The sequence below is a fragment of the Callorhinus ursinus genome, unplaced genomic scaffold (assembly GCF_003265705.2).
Source record: "Callorhinus ursinus isolate GAN/ISIS: 27379988/994484 unplaced genomic scaffold, GSC_fseal_2.0 scaffold2, whole genome shotgun sequence".
NCBI classification, from domain to species: Eukaryota; Metazoa; Chordata; class Mammalia; order Carnivora; family Otariidae; genus Callorhinus; species Callorhinus ursinus.
Genome location: NW_027397064.1, coordinates 45,658,313 through 45,664,646, shown reverse-complemented (window position 1 = coordinate 45,664,646; position 6,334 = coordinate 45,658,313). Strand labels below are relative to the sequence as shown.

Genomic DNA, 6,334 nt, shown 5'->3' with positions numbered 1-6,334 from the left:
TTGGCCCAGGTCATGATCCTGGAGTCCCGGGATCGAGTCCCACATCGGGCTCCCTGCTCAGCGGGGAGTCTGCTTCTTCCTCTGACCCTCTTCCCTCTCGTGCTCTCTATCTCTCATTCTCTCTCTCTCAAATAAATAAATAAAATCTTTTAAAAAAATAAAAATAAAAATGCTAAGTGAAAAACAAAAAGGATGCCATGAATCACCAAAAGCACAAGAAAATCTCAGCTTATAAAATATGTCCTAAAACTCTCTTAAATGTGGAAACAATGGATATAAATTTACTCCAAAATTCAAAAACTAAATAACTTCACAAGAATTATTACATACATACTTAACAATAAGTAGAGAATTACAGAGTCAAATTGTGATGTGCTTTGTGGCAGCCAGCTAACTTCACTTACCAGATAATTTATTTGGTTGCAGCTCTCCTGTTTTGCAGCACCTTAAATTCAAATCGATGCCTCAGCAACACTGCAAATGATCACCTCAGGGGGATATATGTGGAAAAGGTGCAAACAGAGAAACCTTAAAATATGGAAATGCATGAATATCTATTAACCTTTTTTCTTAAGGAACACATATTTCTTTCCAATACATTATATAAATGCAAATATTTTCATCCTGATTCCCTGAACATTCTAAGATCATGGTAAACATTACCACCTGGAACCATCGAGTCCCTTTGTTCACTAAATCTTTCTCTGATCCCTGAATACAGTAGATCTTCAATAAATAATCTGTGAATGAATGAAAGTCCTTAAATGGACTCTAAACATGATTCTGTTTGAATGTAATATGTCCATTCAAATTTTCCCATTTCATAAATAAATGTGAAGCTTTAAGAATCTTGCTGTGTAATTTGAGTAGAGCTAGAACAGAGTCCTATGGCAAATAAAAGTTCTGACAAGCAATTACTTATTCAATCTCATTCATTTGAAATCACTACAAAAATTCAGACGTGCATCTAATTCCTTCTATTGCATTTTAAAGAAACAGATTTTGCAAGGTTTTAAAAATAATTTCTGATAAAATGTAAAGGTGGTCTCAATAATTCACAAAGGATACTTTTAGTCAAGAAAACACTTATTTGGGAGTTTTACCTGCTGCATCTGTTAAAATATGGCTAAATATATTACCTTTAGTCCTACAAGGTTAAAGTTGGAGAAAATAGTTTAAAAGAATGTCGCATAGATTATAAGGGTGAACACAAATCTAAAATATTTAAATTTAAAAGTTTCCCTGGTGTGAAGGGGAAAACAGAATTTCTGTCCTGTCTCTAGCTAGACCCCAAGACCTGACCTTTACTGCCCACCTGCTTGTACTCACTAACCTCAGTCTTGGATTTTTCCTTAAGTTCTTCTTTCTGGCTTACCTCTTAACTTCAGGCAAATGAAACCTGAAACCGCACCTTTGGCGATGGTGACTTTCCTGATGAGACTTCCCCACCCTTTGAACTTAACCCCTGCCGGCCAACTGCACAGATGGAGTGACCTCTGGAATGAGGTACCATTACCTTTACCTCATTATAATACCAAAATCTCCACCCAGGGAGGAGCCTCAGCCTCATTTACATAACACACAACGTACGCACAGGCTTGTCTCCTTAAGGTGCATGGGCAACTTTATGCCTGCCTCTACATATAATGACAAGGCCTCCCTATCTAAATATCCATCCTAACCCTAAACAAAAGGTGCCCATTCACCCTCTCTCAGGCAGTTAGGGCTTTGGAAGCCATACCCTGTGATATTATTTGCTGCAAATAAAGTTTTCTTTATGCAACTCACCTGGTGCAGTTTCTCTCACCAAGGAACAGACTCACGTTGGTTCGGTTACACCTCCCCAGGCCTCCCTTACCTTTAGCATTCCTTTTAAAAGGCCTAAAATTATAAATGTTTTCTCTTTCTCTGTGAGATATAGATATATGTAAATCTTTTTAAAAGTTAAATGAGCCTCAAAAAAAATTTAAATTTCTTGACAGTTTTGCACCCCATGAAGGTCTTTTTTGGGGGCCTGAGCTGTCCCTTTAAAATGTAAACATTTGGGAGGATGAAGCCCTACGTATACTCTGTAGAGTTTAGCCTAGGTGCCTGGTTCCATAACTTCTTGGTTGTCAAGAATATAAATGCAGTTTTATTCTTCCATGGATAAAGACAGTTAACATGTGTGTAAATGGATTGTATCTGCCTGGCTATATAAAAAGTAGTATTTCTTATTGTCTTTGCAATCTCTTTAGCATACTGCCTGTGATGCACACCATAGTTGGGCTTAACGACTATACAATAATAAAATTGTTTCATTCTTTTCTATCTACATTTTGTAGAAAAGATTCACTGGGTTGGCAGGAGATTTTAATTATATTTTCCCAACAAGATTCATATATACTAATATTTTTAAAAATTCATTTTTGTTATAAACTTGGAGGGAGAAAAAAACTATGTTAAAACAAGAAAAATGAGCAAAACAATCAGACTAAATCACTGAAATGTCTCTTGTCTATTAAAAGTGGATTAAATGTGATGTACTTGTCCCAGCAAGAACAAAATTTATAGAACTAATGTGCTATAAACTGGGTATTGGGAAGCAGAGTTTGAAAAGCTCAGAGAATTCAGAGCTTTTGGTCTTAGCTAAATCCATTTGTGTAGGTTAATAAAAGGAAATTCAATAGTCCTCACATCAAAGCAACCTATTTATCTCAATGACAACTAAAAAGGAATTAAACTACATGCTAATAAAAATATTTAATTCATGAAAATTGAAGCAAAATTTTTCAAAAGAGCAGTAAGGCAAAGGAAAAACCCTCATCGATTAATATATCAAAACTTCATTGTAGAAGTAGTCTAAAAATTTTTCATTAGTAAAAAAGCTCACATAAAGTTATCCACCATTATCAGTATTATCAGTAATTACCACTTGGTTACATTTTACATGATCTAGTCTAGCACAGGAAGAAAAGTTACTGAAGATCAAAATACACACATAATGCTTCTTCAATACCAAAGTATTGTCTGTGAAATTAGGAACTTCAGATTTATAAGCAAAGGATTCTGATCAAATAAACGGACCAAAAGAGTCTCAATCCCCTCAGCCTAAGCATCAGTCTTCTTCCTGCCTCTAGGCTCTGGCCTCTCTTTTCTTAGAGCATTTTCTTCAGAAAAATTTGCAGTTGTAAATTATTTCTCTGCCCCTTTGAGATGTAAATCTTTCTAAAGGCCTCTTGTCAGTTTTATAGCCCAAGAATACCTTTCTCAAAGACCTGGGAACCAAACTTTTTGAAATGTAATCATCAAGAAAAGCCCCTATCTCGCAGTCTCTAGGAGGGTAAGAGACTAACTTCTTTGGCACGTACCAATTATAAACACAGATGGCCTAATCACGGAGAAAAAAAACATTTGCAAACTCAGGAAATAACTGAATGTGCTCAGCACAACCCATTGATCAACCTCCCCCACTAACAGCCTCAAGTACTTCCCCCCTAGTTTGTCTCTGTGCTTAAAACTCCTCCTGCCCTTTGCTTCTGCTGCCATTCCCCACCTACAATAGATTTGCATAATGTCTTTGCCTGTTCAACTTGGTCCAATGCAATTTTTGCTTTGATAAAACCTATCCTAAGAATTCTTAGAATCTCCACCAAAAAAAAAAAGGAAGTTTGAAGAGGATAAGAACTATTTAATGATTTATTTTCTTTATGTTTCAGAAAGAATTTTGTTGATTGTAGAGTTAGCATAGATGCGTATTCTAGATCATAATATTTACATGTATATGTATATTTATATATAAATAAAATATACTTAAATATATTGAAAGGGACCAAAATATGCCATCCCAAAATATGCCTCTTTGGTGTAAGGATTATTTTGAGCTGAAGGCAATTGAGGAAGAGCAGATGAAGGAAAAGCTCTAAAAACAGAGCATAAATTGCCCTTCTTGTATAGGAAATTTACATTATAAAGGAAATTTCCATTTGTAAAAGTGTCTCTCCAGCACCAGGTAGGACAACTAGTGATTTAATTTAATTTAAACTTTTAATTTAAATCTCAATTTAAGAGCATCATTTTTATCTTGTTAAAATCATTTAGCTAATTATGTGCTTAATAATTTTTAGTGAGACAGAGCACAAGACTATAAAGAGAGCATATTTAGCCAGAGGGGAATTTTGAGTTAGCTCTGCTCTCTTGCTACAGAGACCAAGTATGAGTATGTTGAGCAGACTATGCTGCTAATGCAGGAGTTTTATTAATACCTTAATGTTCTTCAAGGAGAAGACACAAACCAACAATGTGATTTTCAAATCACCATTTAGCCCATGTAATGAAGAGTTAAGATATCATGTTTCCTATTTGCTAAAGTTTTTTGACCTGTAAACATTTGTCTGTTTGCCTATTTGCTTGTTCTTGTGTTAGGCACTGAGCAGTAGGTTGTTGGATTTGATGAGGATATTTTATTTAATACTGCAATATGTCAACAAAGAAAAAATGAGCAAAAACCCCAAAAGAGACCTATTATTAAAATATCCTAACTCTTCCTATGAAAAGGATCCAAGGGGAAGAAAGAGAAAGCTTGCCAAGATGTTTCAATTTCTCTTTTTAGTTCTTTCTTTGACAACTGGGGCTCTAAATCATTTTTCCTTTGTGAATAAAACAATACTCTAAACCCTTTGTTCCCATAGATTAATTCAGATAAGTGAAAGTCCTCTCCTTTCTTCTTTCACAGTTTAGTCAAAGCCAAAAGACTTTCATTCCAGAATCTGATTAGAGTTTAAGCTTCTTCTTGAAAAAACTCTTGTAAGCAACTCTTACCTGTCATCTCCTAAAAGCCCAATTTCTGAATTCCTAGAGTAGATGGAAGGTTGATATTAAAGCACAAATAACACCAGATTCATAATCACTTAGTGTATCAGTAAAGATAAAAACAGAATCAAATTCAAGAACCAAATGAACACTACTGTACGGTATTTTACAGGTCATATGCAATTCTCTAAAGCAATAGCAGACTGTTTCATTGACAGATCGCACACTTAGTTTAACTGGCAAAAATGTAAGGAAAAGAGAAAGGCATCATGGTTTCAGGTTTTTCTGGGTCTTTAAAGAATCTTTTTCAATCACTTAGGGCTCCCCAAATTAAAACGTGATTAGAGGTTGCCATTAGAAAGACTATGTACTTTGAAAATATTTCTGTTTTTGTAATGATGGTTACTACAGGCCCCAAGTCTCCCACCCTGAGCACTGACACTCATAACTTCAGCTTCCAATATGTCTGAGATTCTCTTCATGTTCCCCTTTACTCCTGTATTCCTGCACCTCAATTCTAAATTGCCTGGACTGAGCCAAGACACACAGCTTTTGCTCTTTTTCTGAGAAAGACACTTCTTAATAATATGCAATTACCTAAAAAACATGCATAGAATCTCCTTCCTCACACTTCCCATTGCCTCCTCTTCTTTTTGTGGGTCATGATTTTTTTAGTTGGATTTCTGTCACCCTGTCTTGTCACTATTGCCTACTCGGGAATTCCTTCTGCCTCCAGCTCCTGATACCCAACAGAAGGGGTGAGATCCAGCCCCACGTCACACTCCATGCTGGGCGTGAAGCCTGCTTAAGATTCTCTCTTCCTCTCCCTCTGCCCATCTCTGTCCCTCTCTTAAAAAAAAAAAAAAAAAAAAAGAAATATATATATATTCCTTTCTGAATCAGTATGTTTTTCTATATCTTGAGCTAAGTGGGTTTCTTTTTTAATTGCCCACATAACAAAGGATCTCTTCATTTTTTATTGAAGGATTTTACCCTCCAATACACTTGGTTGGAGACAACTATGCCCATGATGAAGATTTATTTAAGGTCCATTAGAGGTCTAAACATCCCCACGCAAAAAATAAAAGAAGAGGGGAACCCATAGATACCCAGCAATCAAGCCTTGCTGATTATCAAAGAATTGATATCTTTTTATGTGTACAGATGTAACCATGAATTTTATATAGCCCCAAACTCTAGTTTCTCTCAAACATTCAGTACCAAAATGCAGAACAATTAAGTCCAAGTGGATCGCAGAGAGAATAGGAGACAATTAATGCAGGTGATCCTGCCAATGCTCCCTCCTGGACCCTAAAGCCAGTGAAGAACACTAGAAGGCTTAGGAAATAAGGTCCTGGTGCCTATCTCAAACCTTGAGAAAAAGAGATAAAGGGGAAAAACCTGAAGCCAATATTCTGGAATGGCATAAACTAATAATAATAATAGTAATAATAAGAATAAGAATAAGAATAATAAAGAGGATGATATAGCAAGCCAATGAATAGGGGAAAAAATTCCCAGTGCCACAAAAATGTTTTTTTTT

At 35.7% G+C, this 6,334-nt stretch overlaps 1 long non-coding RNA gene across 1 annotated transcript in view; it reads right to left on the bottom strand.

Annotated features, from left to right (window-relative positions):
- Positions 1 to 405: 405 nt before the first annotated feature.
- The window catches only part of LOC141374709 (uncharacterized), a 67,731-nt gene continuing 61,802 nt past the window's right edge, over positions 406 to 6,334 (bottom strand). The window contains exon 3 of the long non-coding RNA XR_012381802.1: positions 406 to 528. This is a non-coding gene — a long non-coding RNA (uncharacterized lncRNA). The remainder of the gene's footprint in view (positions 529 to 6,334) is intronic.